This window comes from Moschus berezovskii, chromosome 7 (assembly GCF_049115385.1).
Source record: "Moschus berezovskii isolate FMDL1 chromosome 7, NW_MosBer_1.0, whole genome shotgun sequence".
Taxonomy (NCBI): domain Eukaryota; kingdom Metazoa; phylum Chordata; class Mammalia; order Artiodactyla; family Moschidae; genus Moschus; species Moschus berezovskii.
The window spans coordinates 5,094,128-5,118,947 of NC_142466.1; the positions used below are offsets into that span (position 1 = coordinate 5,094,128).

The 24,820-nt window shown below is 40.0% G+C and overlaps 3 pseudogenes; 1 reads left to right on the plus strand and 2 right to left on the minus strand.

The window, feature by feature from the left end:
- Positions 1-3,280: 3,280 nt before the first annotated feature.
- On the minus strand, positions 3,281-4,661 carry LOC129557424 (olfactory receptor 5M1-like; annotated as a pseudogene).
- A 10,429-nt stretch (positions 4,662-15,090) lies between these two features.
- LOC129557324 (olfactory receptor 5M1-like) lies at positions 15,091-16,038 on the plus strand (annotated as a pseudogene).
- A 6,841-nt stretch (positions 16,039-22,879) lies between these two features.
- LOC129557425 (olfactory receptor 5M5-like) lies at positions 22,880-23,855 on the minus strand (annotated as a pseudogene).
- Between the last annotated feature and the right edge of the window lie 965 nt (positions 23,856-24,820).

Here is a 24,820-nt window from a genome sequence, read left to right on the forward strand (position 1 = left end):
GAAGTGTGGTGAATTTCTGCTCATTAGAGCTGGAAAATTATATTTTCCAAGCTGGAGTCTCCCTTTTAATAAAACATTTCATGCATAGTTAAAGTATATATGAAGATACTCTATTTTAAATATTTCATCTTACAAAATTACAAAACAAGTAAGATAAAAAGCATGTATTTTCATTTCAAAATAATTCACTTGAAAAGGGGATGTTTCCTAAAAAAGCAAAAATAAATATGTACCAATTTCAATTTAATAATATCATTCTTAAAATTGAATTTAAGGAACAATCTTTTTACCTTTAGTTTTACTATATAAATAGTTTGTATTTATATATATATTAATTGTTATATTATATTGGAGCATATTAATAGTTGATGTACAGTTTTGTGTTAGTTTCAGGTGTACAGTACTGTGATTTACTTATATATATACATATATAAATTATTTTTCAAATTCTTTTCCTATATAAGTTATTAGAGAATACTGAGTTCCCTGTGCTATACAGTATGTCTTTGTTGGTTATCTATTTGACATTTAGTATAGTAGTGTGCATATGTTAATCCCAAACTCCTAATTAACTACCCACACCCCCCTCCCCGACCTTTCCCCTCTGGTAACCATTGGTTTGTTTTCAAAGTCTGTGAGCCTGTTTCTGTTTTGTAAATAGGTTCTTTCCTAACATATTTTAGATTCCACAAATATGTGATATCATGTGATAATTTGTCTCTCTGTCTGACTTACCTCACTTACTATGATAATCTCTAAATCCATTCATGTTACTACAAATTACATTATCTTATTCTTTTTTATGACTGAGTAGTCTCAGGCAATTGACATTTAGGTTACTTCCATATCTTGGCTATTGTAATATTTTTTTCAAGAGGGTAAATTAAAAACTTCCTAAATATTAAAAGGAAGTGATGTACTAAAATGCTTTGTTGAATGTTATGAATGTTGTTATGCTATGATTTTTTTTAAACATCAATTTCAAAGAGTATCAAGAGATCCAGAATATGATACAAAACTCTCTGTAAGAAAGGAAAATTCTAAATCAGGAGAGTGTATCCCCTACTGAGAAGGGAATCTGCTTTGTCTAAAAGAAACAGATTAAACAAATAATGGAAACATTTAAATCTGTAAAATACTAAACTATATGTTGAAATAATGAAGCATGTACTGTTTTATATTACCAAGAAGTAGACTTAAATATAAACCAAATGGCGTGTAAGAAAGAAAAAGTCAGAATTAGAGATTCTTTTGAGAAGATTATCAGGTTTCATTAAAGGAAAGCATATATTGTTGTTGTTTGGTCACTCAGTCATGTCTGGCTGCAACCCCATAGATTGCAGCCTGCCAAGGCTTCCCTGTCCTTCACTGTCTCCTGGAGTTTTCTCAAACTCATATCCACTGTATCGGTGATGCCATCCAACCATCTCATCCTCTGTTGTCCCCTTCTTCTCCTGCCTTCAACTTTTCCCAACATCAGGGTCTTTTCCAGTGAGTCAGCTCTTCACAACAAGTGGCCAAAATATTGGAGCTTCAGCTTCAGCATCAGTCCTTCCCATGAATATTCAGGAATGATTTCCTTTAGGATTGACTAGTTTGATCTCCTTGCTGCCCAAGGACTCTTAAGAATCTTCTCCAGCATCACACTTGAAAGTCATCAGTTCTTCAGTGATCAGCCTTTTTTATTGTCCAAATCTCACATACGAACATAGCTACTAGAAAAATCATTGCTTTGATTGTATGGACCTTTGTAGGTAAAGTGATGTTTCTGTTCTTTAATATGCTGTCTCGGATTGTCATAGATTTTCTTCTGAGGAGCAAGTGTCTTTTAATTTCATGGCTGCAGTCACTGTCCACATGATTTTGGAGCCCAAGGAAATAATGTCTCTCACTGTTGCCATTGTTTTCCCATCTATTTGCTATGAAGTGATACAACTGAATGCTATGATCTTCATTTTTGAATGTTGATTTTTAAGCCAGGTTTTTCATTCTTTCTCTCTATATATATATTTACCAATATTTATTTATCATGTGAACATATATACCATGTGATAATAAATAATTTTTCCATTCAGAAAATACATTGTAATATATGTCACTTTGTTAGTAAGAGTACCTCAGTTCAGTTCAGTTGCTCAGTCATGTCCGACTCTTTGCGACACCATGAATCACAGCACACCAGGCCTCCCAGTCCATCACCAACTCCCGGAGTTCACTCAAACTCATGACCATCGAGTTGGTGATGCCATCCATCCATCTCATTCTCTGTCATCCCCATCTCCTCCCACCCCCAATCCCTCCCAGCATCAGAGTCTTTTCCAGTGAGTCAACCCTTCACATGAGGTGGCCAAAGTATTGGCGTTTCAGTTTTAGCATCAGTCCTTCCCATGAACACCCAGGATTGATCTCCTCTAGAATGGACTGGTTGGATCTCCTTGCAGTCCAAGGGACTCTCAAGAGTCTTCTCCAACACCACAGTTCAAAAGCATCAATTCTTCCGTGATCAGCTTTCTTCACAGTCCAACTCTCACATCCATACATGACCATGGGAAAAACCATAGCCTTGACTAGACAGACCTTTGTTGGCAAAGTAATGTCTCTGCTTTCTAATATACTATCTAGGTTGGTCATAACTTTCCTTCCAAGGAGTAAGCATCTTTTAATTTCATGGCTGCAATTAGCATCTGCAGTGATTTTTGGAGCCCCCAAAAATAAAGTCTTACACTGCTTCCACTGTTTCCCCATCTATTTCCCAGTGATGGGACCAGATGCCATGATCTTTGTTTTCTGAATATTGAGCTTCAAGCCAACCTTTTCACTCTCCTCTTTCACTTTCATCAAGAGGCTTCTGAGTTCCTCTTCACTTTCTGCATAAGGGTGGTGTCATCTGCATATCTGAGGTTACTGATATTTCTCCCAGCAATCTTGATTCCAGCTTGTGCTTCTTCCAGCCCAGCGTTCCTCATGATGTACTCTGCGTATAAGTTAAATAAGCAGGGTGACAATATACAACCTTGACGTACTCCTTTTCCTATTTGGAACCAGTCTGTTGTTTCATGTCCAGTTCTAACTGTTGCTTCCAAGAGTACCTCAGACATCCTCAATATCACTGACCTGGGAAGAGAAAGGAAGAAGTATCTGCTAAGTAATCAATGGAATGAGTTCTTGAGGCTAAAACTGTGATCCTATATAATCATAAAAGCTGTTCTGCTGTTGTATTTCTCACCAGTCATCATTTCCAAATGATTTTCCCACTTACAGTTTCCATATATATAAATTATTATTTTTTTTCCAGAGAATTGCATTCAGGCAGAGCTGCAAAGAACACTTTTGGATTGTTTTGGGGACTTTTTTTCTGTTGGGGGCCTGTTGAAATAGAATTTTTCTCCTTTATGAAAAGGTTTTTCATAACTACTTTTCTCAAAGCCTATTTCACATTCTAAGACTATAGATAAATGGATTCAGCATTGAACTCACAAAAGTACAAATCAGTGCCACAATGTTTATCTTGTTTAACATATCACTCATTTGCTAATCTCAGATACACACCTCTATAAAACATAAAGACAGCTGTCAGGTGGGAATCACAGGTGGAGAAGGCTTTGTGTTGTCCTTCGTTGGAATGGATCCTCATAATGGAGATGAAAATGGGAAGGTAGATGAGGATGGTGAGTAGGGAACCTGTGAGGTTAAGTCCTGTGTAGACAAAGTAGTTTGCTTTATCTAAGTGTCAGAACATGTCAACATTAAGAGGGTTGGGTCAGCACAGTAGAAATGGTTAATGGTGTTGGATTCACAAAAGGACAAGTAGGAGGTCAATATCACCTGCATTGTGCCCACCATAGACCCCCAGATGTTGGGGAAAGCGACCAGGCAGATTCACAGTGACCTGGACATCCTTCTGTTGTAATGCAGGGGGTTGCAGATTGCCATGTACCTGGCCTTCGCTTTCGAGCTTTCAATGCTTAGCTTTGACTAGCTTTTATCTAACTAAGGTAACATTCCTAACACTGTGCATGTATTGTTACTTATTAGCAGTAACTCAGTGTTAAATGCCCATTGTATTAAATACCTGGTATGCTGCAGTCCACCAAGTCACAGAATTGGACAGAAGATCTTCTGGAGGAGGAAATGGCAACCCATTCTGGTATTCTTGCCTGGAAAGTTCCATGTACAGAGGAACCTGGTGGGCTACAGTCCATAGAGTCACGTAGAGTAGGACATGACTGAGCGACTGAACACATACTCATCTGCAGGTAGGGAGAGGGATTGGGAATATGATGAAAAAGAAAAAAGCCACAAAATTCACTCTTAGAAATATTTTGACGTTTTTACTTGAATGAAAACACTCGTGGGATTGTCACAAGCCTTCATTAATATACAGAATTCTGAAAGAGCAAATCTGACCACTTTGCCCTGTTTCTGTTGCTTTTGTGGAGGATAGGTTTGGAGGTCATTACTCTGCCATTCTGATACAATGTTTTGGAGATTCATTTAAGTTTTATTAGTACTTCATTCAGTTTTTATTTCTATGTAGTGTCCTGTTATGTGGATATATCACAATTTGTTTAGCTAAGTATCTGCCTCTATATGTTTGAATTTCTTTGTGGTTGTATGCCTTCTTATATTCTTGGATAAAATCCTAATACTTACTGAGCCATAGTTTTAAAGAAAAATTAAGACATTATAAGGCATTTCAGAAGAAAATATCTAGTTTCCCAAAGTAGCTCAATCATTTTACACTTCTTCACATGATATATTTTGAGAGTTACAGTTGATTCACATTGTCTTTATCCATCTTTTTCTGTCAATCTGAAAGGTTGTTGTTGAAAGAAAAGACACAGGGGTTCTTGGCCTCCGGAGGAGAAGAATTCAATCCCGGGCCAGAGACGAGGCTTGATCGCCAGAGCTTTTGTGTAATAAAGTTTTACTGGAGATAGACAAAGCTTCTGACATAGGCATCAGAAGGGAGCAGAAAGAGTGCCCCCCTGCCAGTCTTCAGCTGGATGTTATATAGTCACTATATAGTCTGTTAATGAAAGAAAGAAATGTCTTAAGGCTCAGAATGGCACCAGGCCCCTCACCCATAATATGCATTTTGGGATAATCTTGACACCAGATGATTCATCCCGGGCCATAAAATGATTAACTTGAATCTTGTAGAAGGGCAGATTACCATACAAATAGTTTCGTTTACATAGATTAGGGGAACAATATCTGAGTATAACATACTGGTTTGTCAAGTAGGTTCTGAGCCATTTGGCGGAACTGACTTGAAGAAAAGAGTCTGGGGTAAATGCGTCATACGTTAGCATAGCTTAAGACCAACATTTCCATACGAAAAATGCACTGGTTAACTCAAGATTCGAGAATAGTTAACTTCAGGTGAAACCAGGTGTCATTATGGCAACACAGTATTTTAAGAGAAATTTCCTTTTAAATGTGTATAGAGAAGAAAAAAATATCGCTAGTTTGTTTCCTCCTGCCTCTTAAGAGAGGTAAAAATGTCTGACACTCGCAGGCTATTTCGTCCATTTGGAGACCCCTGGCATTCCTGCCTGTTACCCTCTCAAATATTTTTTTAAAATCAGTTTTTATTGGAGTATAGTTGCTATCCAATGTTGTGTTAGTTTCTACTGTACATTAAAATGAGTCAGCCTTATCAGCCAGTATCAGTTCAGTTCACTTCAGTCGCTCAGTCATGACCGACTCTTTGCAACCCCATGAATCACAGCACGCCAGGCCTCCCTGTCCACCACCAACTCCCGGAGTTCACTCAAACTCATGTCCATCAAGTTGGTGATGCCATCCAGCCATCTCATTCTCTTTCGTCCCCTTCTCCTCCCACCCCCAATCCCTCCCACCATCAGAGTCTTTCCCAGTGAGTCAACTCGTCGCATGAGGTGGCCAAAGTATTGCAGTTTCAGCTTTAGCATCAGTCCTTCCAATGAACACCCAGGATTGATCTCCTTTAGAATGGAATGGTTGGATCTCCTTGCAGTCCAAGGGACTCTCAAGAGTCTTCTCCAACACCACAGTTCAAAAGCATCAATTCTTCAGCGATCAGCTTTCTTCACAGTCCAACTCTCACATCCATACATGACTACTGGAAAACCCACAGCCTTGACTAGACGGACCTTTGTTGGCAAAGTAATGTCTTTGCTTTTAAATATACTATCTAGGTTGGTCATAACTTTCCTTCCAAAGAGTAAGTGTCTTTTAACTTCATGGCTTCAATCAGCATCCGCAGTGATTTTGGAGCCCAAAAAAACAAAGTCTGACACTGTTTCCACTGTTTCCCCATCTATTTCCCATGAAGTGATGGGACCAGATGCCATGATCTTTGTTTTCTGAATGTTGAGCTTCAAGCCAACCTTTTCACTCTCCTCTTTCACTTTCATCAAGAGGCTTTGAGTTCCTCTTCACTTTCTGCCATAAGGGTAGTGTCATCTGCATATCTGAGGTTATTGATATTTCTCCCAGCAATCTTGATTCCAGCTTGTGCTTCTTCCAGCCCAGCGTTCCTCATGATGTACTCTGCGTATAAGTTAAATAAGCAGTGTGACAATATATAACCTTGACATACTCTTTTTCCTATTTGGAACCAGTCTGTTGTTCCATGTCCAGTTCTAACTTTAGCTTCCTGACCTGCATACAGGTTTCTCAAGAGGCAGGTCAGGTGGTCTGGTATTCCCATCTCTTTCAGAATGTTCCACAGTTTATTGTGATCCACACAGTCAAAGGCTTTGGCATAGTCAATGAAGCAGAAATAGATGTTTTTCTGGAACTCTTTTGCTTTCTCCATGATCCAACGGATGTTGGCAATTTGATCTCTGGTGCCTCTGCCTTTTCTAAAACCGGCTTGAACATCTGGAAGTTCAAGGTTCACATATTGCTGAAGCCTGGCTTGGAGAATTTTGAGCATGACTTTACTAGTGTATGAGATGAGTGCAATTGTGTGGTAGCTGCCCCACGTCCAAGAGGCGGTGACTGCGCGGGCACAGGAGGGCCAAGAGGAGATACTCCACATTCAAGGTCAGGAGGGGCGGCCTTGAGGAGGTACCCCTCATCCAAGGTAAGGTGTAGTGGCTGCTCTCTGCTGGAACAGCTGTGAAGAGATACCCCACAACCAAGGTAAGAGAAACCCAAATAAGTTTTCGTAGGTATTAAGAGGGGGCATCAGAGGGCAGACACACTGAAATCATAATCACAGAAAGCTAGTCGATCTGATCACACGGACCACAGCCCTGTCTAACTCAATGAAACTAAGCCATGCCGTGTGGGGCCACCCAAGATGGGCAGGTCATGGTGGAGATGTCTGACAGAATGTGGTCCACTGGAGAAGGGAATGGCAAGCCACTTCAGTATACTTGCCTTGAGAACCCCATGAACATTATCAAAAGACATATAAGTATACCCCCTCCCTTTTGGACTTCCTTCTCATTAGGTCACACAGTGCCTTAAGGAGAGCTCTCTGTGCTATACAGTGTGTTCTCATCGCATGCATGCTCAGCTGCTCAGCGTGTCCAACTCTTCACAACCTCATGGACTGTAGCCTGCCAGACTCCTCAGTCCTTGGGATTTTCAGGGCAAGAATATTGGAGTGGGTTTGCCATTTCCTCCTTCAGAGGATCTTCCCAACCCAGAGATCAGACCTACATGTTTTATGCCTCCTTCATTAGCAGGTAGGTTCTTACAACTAGCGCCACCTTGGAAGGTTTAGTTACCTATTTAATATCAACAGTGTATATATCTCAATCCCACTCTCCCAATTCTTGTTATTAATGAGGATGTGAAGTGGCATCTCAAGGGAGTTACAATTTATATTTCCTTAACAATTATACATATTGAAATTCTTTTCATATGTTTTTTTGACAATTCATATATTTTTGTTTATGAAATGTATTAAGATCTTAGATTAAAAAAAAAAAAAAACTGGTTGTATTTTGATCACTGAATAGTGGAGGATCTGTATGCATTCTGAGTAGAAATCCTTGCCAACATTACTCAGTATGAATATTTTTCCTAGTCTGTGGCTTTTCTAGTCTTTGTGCTCCTCAAAACTCTCCCTTAGTTCACTTTTTTCTATTTCTCACTATCAGTGTGTGGCCTCACCTTAGAGTTAATAGAGAAAATGACATTTTAAAAAATAATTGATATTCTTTCTTCCTTACTGTAATGTAAGTACTAAACTTATCTACCATATTCCCTGCTTCCATGGTATTAAAAGTGATGGCTACTGTCTCTCTGCTAAAGATTTCACATACACTATCAATCCTGTACATATTGCTATGTACCAATATCAGCCTCAGAGGAGACTCTAGTTCCCAAAGCATACACTTTTGAAAAACAAAAGAAAATTTAATTGGCTTTTATTTTTTTTTAATACTCTAGGGACTATACTTAAGAAATACATTATAAATAGTCCCCTCTTATTTTATTCAAAATGTCATAATTTCAGTTTTACAGGTAGGTCATTTGATATACTTGTTCCCTAAGTATAAGTTCTGTTCTTTTTTGTGGAGATTAGTATTCACCATATGCAAAAAAAAAAAAAAAAATGCATTTAAAAGTGTTAGGTAGGTAGAATAGGGAAAAGGACTCCAAAATGGCAGTGGCCAAAAGACAAGGAAGGGAAAAGCCCACGAAAATAGAACAAAGGAAGGTCCGAGGACTGGAGTGAAGACTGCAGGTAGAACAGCACTCCTAAGTCCAATTTGCATAGGGCAGGCTCAGGGGTAAGAAAACGTATAAAAGGAGGAGCCAAGCGCATGCTTGCTCGCTCTCTACCACTTGCGTACACTCTCTCCCTCCCCTACCCCCGTATGCATGCTCTCTTTCTCTCTCTACCCCCCCACCCCACCCCCACCCACCATGCGTGCACTTGTGCGCTCCTCCACTCTCTTCTCTTCTTGGAGGATGAATTCTCCTGCTATCTTCTAAATAAAATAGAACTGTAACACTGATTTGTCTAAGAGCTATGACACGGTTTGTTCAAGACCCAAGAGCTGTGATGTGCCAAGGGCTTTAATGTCCGTCGCCCCAAATCATTGTTGTGACAAGACAAGAACCAAGGAACATACACTCGCCTGACAAAAGCATTCCACATTCATTTTTTTCACATTTTTTGCTTCTAACTGAGATTATGTCATATATCTCCCCCCATCCCCCGCTAAATGAGTCGTTTTTAATGGTGAAGATTTCAGCAAGTTTAGAAATTGTAAAGGGACCAGGAAAGAAAATGATACACAGAATTCCTAGGTTCAAATATTTGGCTTAATCATAAGTTCCAGATGTCTTCATTCTTAGTCTTGGTACTTGCTCATGTTTTTGTGTGATCACATCAGGAAGATATGGCAAGTATACAGAGACAAGAAGTGCCAGTGTGACATCTCTGCAGCCAGACAATGCAGAGAGAGCAGTCATGCTCACAATACAAAAGGACACGCATTGCCTAAAATAGGAATTCTAATGCCTATGGGCTTCTGTGTGTGTGTGTGTGTGAACTTAACCTTTTAGAATTCAAATTTTCCAACTCCTGGAAATGAACTAATGCTTTATGTAAACTACAGAAAACAGATGAGAAGGGTGTTCCAGGCAGCACAGTTAAATACAAGGACCACTTCTGTACTTGTAAAAACCACTGTGCTGCCTCAAAGGATAAATCAAAGTTTAACAAATCAAAGACAGCTACCCCACAACATGACTCCAATTCAGAGGAGACAAGTACTGCTGTGGTTTCCAAACAGTACGTGATATATCTTTATCTCTGGGTTTACTACTTGTTCCTTCTCCTACAATATATACTTCATGAGGCTGGAGATTTTTTTCACTGCTGTAGCACTAGAATCTAGAAAAGGAAAAAAACTCAATCTTTACAGTGTAGAAGAATAAATTGAGTGTGTGTATGAATTATTCATTCTGTTTATTCTTAATCATATTTTGAGATAAATTTCACTAATTCAATGTCCTTTGAATGAAATTAAGTCATACAACTATGGGTTTCAGGTGAAAATGCAGTACTGAACATTTATATTCTGTTTTATATCTAAAACAATCAGTTCAAGGCATTTTAGTCACTCAGTCTTGTCCAACTCTCTGCAATCCCATGGACTGCAGCACTCCAGACTTCCCTGTCCATCACCATCTCCCGGAGCTTGCTCAAACTCATGTCTATCAGTCGGTGATGCCATCCAGCCATCTCATATTCTGTTGTCCCCTTCTCCTCCTGCCTTCAATCTTTCCCAGCATTAGGGGCTTCTCCAATGAGTCAGTTCTTTGCATCAGGTGGACAAAGCATTAGAGTTTCAGCTTCAGAATCAGTCCTTCTAATAATATTCAGGACTGATTTCCTTTAGGATGGACTGGTTTGATCCCCTTGCAGTCCAAGGGACTCTCGAGAGTCTTCTCCAACACCACAGTTCAAAAGCATCAATTCTTCGGTGCTCAGCTTCCTTTATAGTACAGCTCTCACTTTATAGTCCAATACCACCAGGCGGGATCTGAAACAATAGGCTGTAAGAACTGGTGGGGCTCTAGAAATATAGTTTTCTTCATTTGTCCATTTGAAAGATGAAGATGCCTTGTCGCTTTTCATACCTGATTTTCATGCCTTTGGCTTTTTATTCCCACAAAGTTTGAAAAAAAATATCAAAGTGTAGTTCCCTTAAAAGATAGATATAAATATGTGAATATGTATAATACATAATATTATTAGATCATAGCATTTATTAATATATATTAATAATAATCAACATATAATAAGTAACGTTATAACTAATATATATTATATTATATATATAACATATAATCATATATAAATTATATAAGAACTAATATGCTTTTGAACTGTGGTGTTGGAGGAGACTCTTGAGAGTCCCTTGTACCGCAAGGAGATCCAACCAGTCCATTCTAAGGGAGATCGATCCTGGGTGTTCATTGGAAGGATTGATGCTGAGGCTGAAACTGCAATACTTTGGCCACCTCATGCGACGAGTTGACTCACTGGAAAAGACTCTGATGCTGGGAAAGGTTGGGGGCGGGAGAAGAAGGGGACGACCGAGAATGAGATGGCTGGATGGTATCACCGACTCTGTGGACATGAGTTTGAGTGAACTCAGGGAGTTGGTGATGGACAGGGAGGCCTGGCGTGCTGTGATTCATGGGGTCGCGGAGAGTCAGACACGACTGAGCGACTGAACTGAACTGAACTGAATACATAGAGACGCCGGCCCCGGCGGCGCAGACGCGACGCGAGAGACGCCGGCCCCGGCGGCGCAGACGCGACGCGAGAGACGCCGGCCCCGGCGGCGCAGACGTGACGCGAGAGACGCCGGCCCCGGCGGCGCAGACGCGACGCGAGAGACTCCGGCCCCGGCGCAACGAACCACGCAAAGAGGTGCGGCCGTGAGGAGCTACCCAACGCCTGAGGCCAGGGCCGGCGGCCGAGAGGAGCTACCCCACGTCCAACAGGCGGTGGCTGCGCGGGCGCAGGAGGGCCGAGAGGAGCTACTCCGCGTTCAAGGTCAGGAGGGGCGGCCTCGAGGAGATACCCCTCGTCCAAGGTAAGGTACAGCGGCTGCACTTTGCTGGAGCGGCTGTGAAGAGATTTTCCACGACCAAGGTAAGAGAAACCCAAATAAGACGGTAGGTATTGCTAGGGGGCACCAGAGGGCGGACAGACTGATATCATAATCACAGGAAACTAGCCAATCTGATCACATGGACCACAGCCGAATGTGGTCCACTGGAGAAGGGAATGGCAAACCACTTCAGTATACTTGCCTTGAGAACCCCATGAACAGTAACAAAGGGCAAAATGATAGGATACTGAATGAGGAATTACCCAGGTCAGTAGGTGCCCAGTATGCTACTGGAGCTCAGTGGAGAAATAACTATAGAAGGAATAAAGGGATGGAGCAAAAGCAAAACCAGTACCCAGTTGTGGATGTGACCAGTGATAGAAGCAAGGTCCGGTGCTGTAAAGAGCAGTATTGCATAGGAACCTGGAATGTTAGGTCCATGAATCAAGGCAAATTGGAAGTGGTCAAACAGGAGATGGCAAGAGTGAACGTTGACATTCTAGGAATCAGTGAATTAAAATGGACTGGAATGGGTGAATTTAACTCAGACGACCATTATATCTACTACTGTGGGCAGGAATCCCTTCGAAGAAATGGAGTAGCCATCATGGTCAACAAAAGAGTCCGAAATGCAGTACTTGGATGCAATCTTAAAAATGACAGGATGATTTCTGTTCGTTTCCAAGGCAAACCATTCAATATTACAGTAATCCAGGCCTATGCCCCAACGAGTAGTGCTGAAGAAGCCGAAGTTAATCGGTTCTATGAAGACCTACAAGACCTTTTAGAACTAACACCCAAAAAAGATGTCCTTTTCATTCTAGGGGACTGGAATGCAAAAGTAGGAAGTCAAGAAACACCTGGAGTAACAGGCAAATTTGGCCTTGGAGCACGGAATGAAGCAGGGCAAAGGCTAATAGAGTTTTGTCAAGAGAATGCACTGGTCATAGCAAACACCCTCTTCCAACAACACAAGAGAAGACTCTACACATGGACATCACCAGATGGTCAACACCGAAATCAGATTGATTATATTCTTTGCAACCAAAGATGGAGAAGCTGTATACAGTTAGCGAAAACAAGACCAGGAGCTGACTGTGGCTCAGATCACGAACTCCTTATTGCGAAGTTCAGACTTAAATTGAAGAAAGTAGGGAAAACCACTAGACCATTCAGATATGACCTCAATCAAATCCCTTATGATTATACAGTGGAAGTGAGAAATAGATTTAAGGGACTAGATCTGATTGATAGAGTGCCTGATGAACTCTGGACGGAGGTTCGTGACATTGTACAGGAGACAGGGACCAAGACCATCCCCATGGAAAAGAAATGCAAAAGAGCGAAATGGCTGTCTGAGGAGGCCTTACAAATAGCTGTGAAAAGAAGAGAGGCGAAAAGCAAAGGAGAAAAGGAAAGATACAAGCATCTAAATGCAGAGTTCCAAAGAATAGCAAGGAGAGATAAGAAAGCCTTCCTCAGTGATCAATGCAAAGAAATAGAGGAAAACAACAGAATAGGAAAAACAAGAGATCTCTTCAAGAAAATTAGAGATTCCAAGGGAACATTTCATGCAAAGATGGGCTTGATAAAGGACAGAAATGATATGGACCTAACAGAACCAGAAGATATTAAAAAGAGGTGGCAGGAATACACAGAAGAACTGTACAAAAAAGATCTTCACGACCAAGATAGTCACGATAACGTGATCACTGACCTAGAGCCAGACATCTTGGAATGTGAAGTCAAGTGGGCCTTAGAAAGCATCACTACGAACAAAGCTAGTGGAGGTGATGGAATTCCAGTTGAGCTATTTCAAGTCTTGAAAGATGATGCTGTGAAAGTGCTGCACTCAATATGCCAGCAGATTTGGAAAACTCAGCAGTGGCCACAGGACTGGAAGAGGTCAGTCTTCATTCCAATCCCAAAGAAAGGCAATGCCAAAGAATGCTCAAACTACCGCACAATTGCACTCATCTCACACGCTAGTAAAGTCATGCTCAAAATTCTCCAAGCCAGGCTTCAGCAGTATATAAACCGTGAACTCCCAGATGTTCAAGCAGGTTTTAGAAAAGGCAGAGGCACCAGAGATCAGATTGCCAACATCCGCTGGATCATGGAGAAAGCAAGAGAGTTTCAGAAAAACATCTATTTCTGCTTTATTGACTATGCCAAAGCCTTTGACTGTGTCGATCACAATAAACTGTGGAACATTCTGAAAGAGATGGGAATCCCAGACCACCTGACCTGCCTCTTGAGAAACCTGTATGCAGGTCAGGAAGCAACTGTTAGAACTGGACATGGAACAACAGACTGGTTCCAAATAGGAAAAGGTGTACGTCAAGGTTGTATATTGTCACCTTGCTTATTTAACTTATATGCAGAGTACATCATGAGGAATGCTGGGCTGGAAGAAGCACAAGCTGGAATCAAGATTGCTGGGAGAAATATCAATAACCTCAGATATGCAGATGACACTACCCTTATGGCAGAAAGTGAAGAGGAACTCAAAAGCCTCTTGATGAAAGTGAAAGAGGAGAGTGAAAAGGTTGGCTTGAAGCTCAACATTCAGAAAACTAAGATCATGGCATCTTGTCCCATCGCTTCATGGGAAATAGATGGAAAAACAGTGGAAACAGTGTCAGACTTTGTTTTTTTGGGCTCCAAAATCACTGCAGATGCTGATTGCAGCCAGGAAATTAAAAGACGCTTGCTCCTTGGAAGGAAAGTTATGACCAACCTTGATAGTATATTAAAAAGCAGAGACATTACTTTGCCAACCAAGGTCCGTCTAGTCAAGGCAATGGTTTTTCCCGTGGTCATGTATGGATGTGAGTGTTGGACTGTGAAGAAGGCTGACCGCCGAAGAATCGATGCTTTTGAACTGTGGTGTTGGAGAAGACTCTTGAGAGTCCCTTATACTGCAAGGAGATCCAACCAGTCCATTCTAGAGGAGATCAATCCTGGGTGTTCATTGGAAGGACTGATGCTAAAGCTGAAACTGCAATACTTTGGCCACCTCATGCGACGAGTTGACTCACTGGAAAAGACTCTGATGCTGGGAAAGGTTGGGGGCGGGAGGAGAAGGGGACGACGGAGAATGAGATGGCTGGATGGCATCACCGACTCGATGGACATGAGTTTGAGTGAACTCCGGGAGTTGGTGATGGACAGGGAGGCCTGGCGTGCTGTGATTCATGGGGTCGCGGAGAGTCGGACACGACTGAGCGACTGAACTGAACTGAACCAATATTTGATTAGTGATATATGCATATATACAAACAAGAGAGAGATTGAGATATAGTGGGAAAAAGCATAATAGTACTGAGATATAGGATTAAATATTTGTGAAGAAATCCTGATGAATTTGTTGAAAAAACAAATAGAAATTTCTTCACAGATGAATTGATCAATAAGTTACTGTAAAAGGTATGGAATGAATTCAGAGCTTGTATAACACAGAATTCTTCACTTTCTTTGTCACTTTCAGTTCTCTAGGAATAAGAATATGTTTTCCCCAAATCACACAATAGTGACTTAACTCATTCTCCTGGGACTCACAGATGACCCAGTGTTACAGAAGGCCCTGTTTGGGGTGTTCCTGGTGATCTACCTAATCACAATGGTGGGAAATCTGAGCATGATCATGCTGATCAGGACCAATCCCCACCTCCAGACTCCCATGTATTTCTTCCTCAGCCACCTCTCTTTTGCAGACCTTTGCTATTCCTCCAATGTTACTCCAAATATGCTGCACAATTTCCTCTCAGACCAGAAGACCATCTCCTATGCTCGATGCTTCACACAGTGTCTTCCCTTCATTGCCCTGGTGATCACTGAACTTTATCTCCTTGCTTCAGTGGACTTGGACCGCTATGTAGCCATCTGCAGCCCTCTCCATTACAGCACCAGGATGTCCAAGGATGTTTTCATCTTTCTAGTCACAGTCCCTTATACTTGTGGATTCCTCAGTGGTCTCTCTCAGGCACTGCTGACCTTTCACTTGTCCTTCTGTGACTCCCTTGAGATCAACCATTTCTACTGTGCTGATCCTCCTCTGATAATGTTGGCCTGCTCTGACACCTATGTCAAAAAGATGGCGATGTTTGTAGTTGCTGGTTTCACTCTCTAAAGTTCTCTCTTCATCATTCGTCTGTCCTACATTTTCATCATTGCATTCATCTTGAATAGCCATTCTGCAAAAAGCAGGTACAAAGCCTTTTCTACTTGTGGTTCCCACCAGACAACAGTCATTCTATTTTATGGAACCCTCTTCTGCATATACTTAAGGCCTCCATCTAAGAACTCTGTAGAGGAGCCCAAAATAATTGAAGTCTTTTATACATTTTTGAGTCCAGTGTTGAACCCATTCATCTACAGTCTAAGGAAGAAGCATGTGATCCATGCCATGAGGCATGTGATTAAGGTAAATTTTTTTCATAAAATTACAGTTTAGGTGCTTGTTCATATTTAAGGTGTCTGTAATAACACAGGGGTTACTTCAAAGGAAAAGCCTATTAGTCTATTGTCACAATTAGTTTATCTTCATGAGTTCTCACTGATGTTGCATAATTTCTCCTCAAAATTTATACTTTGAAGACAAATGTTTTCAATAAGCCCATTTAATATTTTACTAAATTTATTCACGTGGGGATAACTATTATATTAATATTAATTCACTCTGATGTGAACACTGCCAATCAATCTTCTTTGAATTAAATTGTCTACAGAGCCATAGTGAGGCTCAAAATAGGATGATTGCTTTTTAACTTCTTTTAAAAATTTATGAAAAAGTTTCTTCTTCAATGTGTGGTGTAGAACAATCACTCCAGTGCCTGACTAGTCACTGGAATCACTTCAGGGAAACTTGAAGTACACGGATCACCCATAGCTTTAAATTTTTCCCCCCAACCAATATTATAGATATCTTGAGAAACTTTTTACCCATTTACAAATATTGGCTGTGGTTTGCAATTTTGAAAATGAACTCTCAACACCTGCTTATGAACTTCCAGGAATAGGGATCCAATTCAGTCATTAATATAGTATAATGACAGTCTAAGTATATTTTTTCATGCTTTTGCTCTAAATTAGAATAAATTTATTGAGCAAACATAGCCTAGCAATTGGCTTCTGCAAACACAAGAATACTCTAAAACAATATACAAATGAAGAGATGTGTAGATATCTTTCTGCAAGTGGACAGTGTTGTTTTATTTGGTTCATAAGTATGGCAGAAATCAGCTCAACACTGTAAAGCAATTTTCTATTAAAAATTAAAAAACAAATACAAAAGTAGTTGCTCATTATTTTCTAGGCAAGTCTGTTCCAATAGTTTCCCAAATACCTTTTGAGAAGTGAAAGTCTCTCAGTCATGTCCAACCCTTTGGGACCCCCATGGATTATACAGTCCATGGAATTCTCCTGGCCAGAATACTGGAGTGGATAGCCTTTCCCTTCTTCTGGAGATCTTCCCAACCCAGGGATCCAAACCAGGTCTCCCACATTGCAGGCTGATTATTTACCAGCTGGGCCACCAGGGAATCCTAAGAATACTGGAGTGGATAGTATATCCCTTCCCCAGTGGATCTTCCCAACCCAGGAATGGAACTGTGGTCTCCTGCATTGCAGTCGGATTATTTTCCAGTTGAGATACAAGGGAAGCCCTCTTTTGAGAAAATCAATAGCAAATAAAGTTACATAAAAAGATACATAATTCATCCACACTGATCCTTGAATTATTAGTGAGCTATATTGTTCTATATTGAAGCATATATTTAATTTTAAATGGCCTTGAATGCTTCAGTTCAGTTCACTTGCTCAGTCATGTCCGACTCTTTGCAACCCCATGGACTGCAGCATACCAGACTTCCCTGTCCATCACCTACTCCTAGAGATCACTCAAACTCATGTCCTTGTAGTTCAGTGGTGATGTCCATGTGTAGAGTCTTTTCTTGTGTTGTTAGAAGAGGGTGTTTGCTATGACCAGTGTATTCTCTTGGCAGAACTCTGTCAACCTTTGCTTCATTCTGTACTTCATTCAAATTTGCCTGTTACTCCAGGTGTTTCTTGACTTCCTACTTTTGCATTCCAGTCCTCTATAGTGAAAAGTACATCTTTTGGGGGTGTTAGTTCTAGAAGGACTTGTAGGTCTTCATAGAACCGTTCAACTTCAGCTTCTTCAGCAGTATTGGTCAGGGCATAGATTAAATTCACCCATTCCAGTCCATCTTAGTTTGCTGATTCCTAGAATGTCGATGTTCACTCTTGACCACTTTCAATTTGTCTTGATTCATGGACCTAACATTCCAGGTTCCTATCAAATATTGCTTTTTACAGCATTGAAACTTTTTGTCTTTTTTTTCCTTTTATTGATCTCTTTTATTTCTTTTTCTTTTTTATCTTTATTGATCTCTTTTATTTCTTTCTTTTTTCTTTTTCTTTTTTTTTTTTTTTTTACTTTACAATATTCTATTGGTTTTGCTATACATTGACATGAATCTGCCCCAGGTGTACATGTGTTTCCCATCTTGAACCCCTCTCCGACTTCCCTCCCTATACCATCCCTCTGGTTCATCCCAGTGCACCAGCCCCAAGCATCCTGTATCATGCATCGAACCTGGACTGGCGAGTTGCTTCACATATGATAATATACATGTTTCAATGCCAGTCTCCCAAATCATCCCACCCTCGTCCTCTCCCACAGAGTCCAAAAGACTGTTCTATACATCTGTGTCTCTTTTGCTGTCCCATATACAGAGTTAACGTTACCATCTTTCTAAATTCCATATATATGCGTTAGTATACTCTATTGGTATTTTTCTTTCTGGCTTACTTCACTCTGTATAATAGGCTCCAGTTTCATCCATCTCATTAGAACTGATTCAAATGTATTCTTTTTAATTGCTGAGTAATACTCCATTGTGTATATGTACCACAGCTTTCTTATCCATTCGTCTGCTGATGGACATCTAGGTTACTTCCATGTCCTCGCTATTATAAACAGTGTTGTGATGAACATTAGAGTACATGTGTCTCTTTCAATTCTGGTTTCCTCGGTGTGTATGCCCAGCAGTGGGATTGCTGGGTCGTAAGGCAGTTCCAATTTTTTAAGGAATCTCCACACTGTTCTCCATAGTGGCTGTACTAGTTTGCATACCCCATCAGTGTAAGAGGGTTCCCTTTTCTCCACCCTCTCCCCAGCATTTATTTCTTCTAGACTTTTGGATAGCAGCCATTCTGACTGGTGTGAAATGGTACCTCATTGTGGTTTTGATTTGCATTTCCCTGATAATGAGTGATACTGAGCATCTTTTGATTTGTTTGTTAGCCATCTGTATGTCTTCTTTGGAGAAAAGTCTGTTTAAATCTTTGGCCCATTTTTTGATGAGGTCGTTTATTTTTCTGGAATTGAGCTGCAGGAGTTGCTTGTATATTTTTGAGATTAATTCTTTGTCAGTTGCTTCATTTGCTATTATTTTCTCCCATTCTGAAGGCTGTCTTTTCACCTTGCTTATAGTTTCCTTTGCTGTGCAGAAGCTTTTGATTTTAATTAGGTCCCATTTGTTTATTTTTGCTTTTATTTCCAATATTCTGGAAGGTGGGTCATGGAGGATCCTGCTGTGATTTATGTCAGAGAGTGTTTTGCCTATGTTCTCCTCTAGGAGTTTTATAGTTTCTGGTCTTACATTTAGATCTTTAATCCATTTTGAGTTTATTTTTGTGGATGGTGTTAGGAAGTGTTCTAGTTTCATTCTTTTACAAGTGGTTGACCAGTTTTCCCAGCACCACTTGTTAAAGAGTTTGTCTTTTTTCCATTCTATATTCTTGCCTCCTTTGTAAAAGATAAGGTTTCCCTAGGTGCGTGGATTTATCTCTGGGTTTTCTATTTTGTTCCATTGATCTATATTCTGTCGTTATGCCAGTACCATGCTGTCTTGATGACTGTGGCTTTGTAGTAGAGCCTGAAGTCCGGCATGTTGATTCCCCCAGTTCCATTCTTCTTTCTCAAGATTGCTTTGGCTATTTGAGGTTTTTTGTATTTCCATACAAATTGTGAAATTATTTCTTCTATCTCTGTGAAAAATACCGTTGGTAGCTTGATAGGGATTGCATTGAATCTTGCTTCTATCACAAGTCCCATCCACAACTGCGTGTTGTTTTTGCTTTGGCCCCATCCCTTCTTTGTTTCTGGAGATATTTCTTCACTGATCTCCAGTAGAATATTGGGCACCTACTGACCTGGGGATTTCATCTTTCAATGCCCTATCTTTTTGCCTTTTCATGCTGTTCATGGGGTTCTCAAGGCAAGTATACTGAAGTGGTTTGCCATTCCCTTCTCCAGTGGACCACATTCTGTCAGACCTTTCCACCATGACCCATCCATCTTGGGGGGGGGTGGGGAGGCCCACATGGCATGGCTTAGTTTCATTAAGTTAGACATGTGATCAGATTAGCTAGTTGTCTATGATTGTGGTTTCAGTCTGTCTGCTCTCCCATGCCCTCTCTCAGCGTCCACCGTCTTACTTGGGTTTCTCTTATCCTGGACGTGGGGTATCTCTTCATGGCCGCTCCAGCAAAGCACAGCCACCGTTCCTTATCTTGGACGTGGGGTAGCTCCTCTTGGCCACGCTTGTCCACCATTGCAGCCGCCGACTTTATAATTTAAATTATATTTACATAAAGATCCTTTAATTTTAAATATAAAATAAAATTTTATATTTAATAAATAATATAATAATATTTATTATATTATAAAATTATAGTTATATTAATATAATATATATATAATTTAATAAATAAATTTAAAATTATAATTTTAAATATAAAATTAAAGGATCTTTATTTATTAATAGTAATACTGGAATATGAAAATGGAAAAAAGCAAGGGTTCAAAATCTGTTCTCTAAATGTATTCAACTGGTTGGTGATCCAAGTTCCTTGTAATTCAAGCTGCGACTGTTTGCCCCTTTTCCTTTTAAAAATACGGTGCTTGTGAATAGGTTGAGATCTTCAAAGGTAAACAAGCCATCTTTATTTGTTTGTTAAGAGTGAGTGACAAAGACAAGTGAGTATCAATATTTCTAACTATTATTTTTTAATCTGGAACCTTTTTTTTTTTATTTTACTTCTCAGAAAATTCATCCAAGTAAAGGATTTTTTCTTCTTGAGATTAAATATCACTATCACAGTAGATATGATACTATACTATAAAATTGAGAAATAGCAAAATAAATAAAAGTTGAATTTCAATAAGTTGTTTTTGATTCATGGATGTTTTCTTTGTTGAATTTGTGTCTACTATCTTCACACAATAAAATTATATTCCCAGTGTTATTACGGGTGTGAGAAAATTAGGGTACTCATTTGCTGGGGTTGATGTCAGACACGACTAAATTCAAAAAGAAAATATATATATATAAAGGTAACTAAGAATAAAATTTCACTTCATGGGAAATAGATGGGGAAACAGTGGGAACAGTACCAGACTTTATTTTTGGGGGCTCCAAAATCACTGTGGATGCTGATTGCAGCCATGAAATTAAAAGACGTTTACTTCTTGGAAGGAAAGCTATGACCAACCTAGATAGCATATTAAAAAGCAGAGACATTACTTTGCCAACCAAGGTCCATCTAGTCAAGTCTATGGTTTTTCCAGTGGTCATGTATGGATGTGAGAGTTGGACTGTGAAGAAAGCTGATCGCCAAAGCATTGATGCTTTTGAAATGTGGTGTTGGAGAAGACTCTTGAGAGTCCCTTGTACTGCAAGGAGATCCAACCAGTCCATTCTAAAGGAGATCAATCCTGGGCGTCCTTTGGAAGGACTGATGCTAAAGTTGAAACCCCAATACTTTGGCCACCTCATGCAAAAAGTTGACTCACTGGAGAAGACTCTGATGCTGGGAGGGCTTGGGGGCAGGAGGAGAAGGGAACGACAGAGAATGACATGACTGGATGGCATCACCGACTGGGTGGACATGAGTTTGAGTGAACTCTGGGAGTTGGTGATGGACAGGGAGGCCTGGTGTCCTGTGATTCATGGGGTCGCAAAGAGTCGGACACGACTGAGTGACTAAACTGAACTGAACTGAACTGAACTGAAGAATAAAATGGTGGAACTCTACCTTAATGTAAATACTATACACTAGAAGCCATAACTTATATGCATAAAAATGTTCCTAAAGGTAGGAGAAAGAAAAACTCCTTAAATATTAAAAGGAAGTGGTGAGTGGATATGACTATATGTGTCATATCAATGTTAATTTACATTATGCTTTTAAATAAAGATCAATTCCAAAGATTATCAAGCAGTCTGAAAATACAACTTAGTTTCAAAACACTAAAACCAAATTTCCACACATATTAGAATAGCTGTTATTTTAAAATTGTTTGTGGATAGACAAGAACTGAAGGGTAATATGTAAAATTATGGCACAATAATTTTTAATATTGTAGGAAAAAATGATGTAAGTCTCTTATATAAGAAATGAAAACTCCAAGTCAGAAAAGTGTAGCTCCCATTCATAAGGGTGTCTGCTTTGATTAAAGGAAGCTAATGAAACAAATTATTGGATTATTAAATTACAGTATTAGGGTTTTGTTTCAAATAATAACTGGGATATAGTGAAGGACCGGAAAGTCTGGTATTCTGTAGTCCATGACGTCACAAAGAGTTGACATGATTGAGTGACTGAACAACAATAATAAAACATATATATGTTTTTACATTCAAATGATATAGACAAGCATTCATCAAAGGTTTATTCAGAACACACTTTGAAGATTAGAGAAATGAGATTTTTGAGAGGATGTTCAGCTTTCATTAAGGGAATAAGTCATATATCACAGGGAAGTAAATTAGCTTCTTGAGGAAATACACTGTAATGCACATTGCTTTGCTGGTAAGAGTACCTCAGTGATGCTCAATATTGAAGACTTACGAAGATAAAGGAAGAAATATCTGCCAAGAAAGTGGAAATGAGTCCTTCAGTGAGACTAAAAGCTTAAACCTGCTTAATCATAAGAAACCGACTTTTGTTGTATTTTCTTTCAAACAACACTTCCATTCTTTGTTTCCATTAGACTTGATCCCAAGCTCTGCAAGCATGTGTGCCAGTGTGCATGTGTGCTGAGTCAGGTCCGATTCTTTGCTACTCCATGGACTGTAGTCTGTCAGGCTCCTCAGTCTATGGATTCTCCAGGCAAGAATACTGGAGTGGATTGAATTCTTCCGGCAAGATGGTATATTTTGGGGTTGCTTTTGAGATACTTTTTTTTCTTTCTTTTTTTTTTTTAACTAGGAAACTGTCAAAAGAGAACTCTTCTTCATTGTACCAAGGTTTCTTGTAAATATTCTTCTTAACGCCTGTTTCACATCATTGTTCCTGAGGCTATAGATAAATGGATTCAGCATGGGATTCACAAAAATGCAAATCACTGACACAATTTTCCCTTGTTCCACAGATTGCTTGTTTGCTGGTCTCAGATACATGCAAGTCAGGGACCCGTAGAACATAATGACAGCTGTCAGGTGGGAGCCACAGGTGGAGAAGGCTTTGCGTTGCCCTTCACTGGAACGGATCCTCATAATGGTGATAAAAATGAAAATGTAGGAGATGAGGATAATGAGTAGGGAACCTGTGAGGTTAATCCCTGCAGACACAAACAGTGCAGTTTGCTTTATGTAAGTGTCAGAACATGTCAACATTAAGAGGGGCGGATCAGCACAGTAGAAATGGTTGATGGTGTTGGAGCCACAAAAGGACAAGCGGGAGGTCAATATTACCTGCATTGTGCCGACCATAGACCCCCCAGAGGTAGGGGAAAGTGACCAGGCAGATGCACAGTGACCTGGACATCCTTCTGTTGTAATGCAGGGGGTTGCAGATTGCCATGTACCTGTCATAGGCCATAGCACCAAGCATGTAATACTCAGTAAGAAGTAGAGTCACAAAAACAAAACATTGTGCTAGGCACCCCACGTAGGAAATGGTTTTTTTCTCTGATAAGAAGTTAACGAGCATCTGAGGAGAGACATTTGTAGAGTAAAAAATGTCTACGCATGCTAAATGGGTGAGGAAAAAGTACATGGGGGTTTGCAGCCGGGGAGTGAATCTGATTAATAAAATCATCCCAAAGTTCCCAGTCAGGGTGATGAGATAAATCAGGAGAAACACCATAAAAAGGATGGGCTGCAGCTCTAGTTGACTGGTAAGTCCCAGCAGAATAAACTCAGTCGCCTCTGTGCCATTGTGTGAAGGAAATGTATCCATTTTTATATTCTCTAATAAGAGAAGAAATGTTTTCGGATATAAAAAGAAATAGGTTGTATGAAATTCAAAAACAGACAAAATAAATCAGCACTAAAACAAGCTTGTTCTCAAAAGAGAGGTCTAACTACGTTGTCACTACCCTGAGAGATGGAGGAGTCTCACTAGATGCCTCCGAGGGTTGCTGGTGCTGGGCAAACCGGAATCCATTTCACAAGCATGTTTTGAAGTCCAGGCAGCATCAATGCAGGCTGCTCCGCAATCTCCATCTATCTCTACTAAAACATAAAGAATCTGACTGAACTCTTCTGTGTCCCTCATTAGGCTATGTACTAGGAAACACTGATGCTCAACCAAACTACTGCCTTTGTTTGATCATGACATAATTCTGGATCAGGGAATGGAGAAAATGGTTGGTTTTCTGTACATTGGTTCTATTTTTGACAGTAAAGGTGAACATTCCATAATCAGAGTAGTATTCTCTTCTTGAGAGCCTGTGTACATTTATTCAGATTCAGTTTCTTCCTTATTTCTTACTTACTTTCCAGCAGCAATAAACTTCTCCCAGCCCCTTGATAGTCTGTCCCTCCCTTTTCCTATGTTTCAAATCAACAGTAGATAGTCTCAGGTTATTTCTTCATTTGGTCCCCACTGTGATCTCACTGATCTCTCACTCTTTATCTTGATGTGCACTGTGTTTAGCATCTTGATTGTTTGCTGCGATACTCTTTCTGTTCTATGCTTTGGTTTTCTGGCCACGAAGCATGGGATCTTGGCTCCCCATCCAGGGGTTGGACCGGCGTCCCCGCACTGGAAAGAGAAATCTTAACCCATGGACTGCCAGGGAAGCCCCTCACTAATTTCTTATTAATTCATACATCTCAGTTTACTTTATATTACATATATGTGTGTGTGTGTGTGTGTGTGTGTGTGTGTGTGTATTTCAGATTCACATTTCAATTAATCTC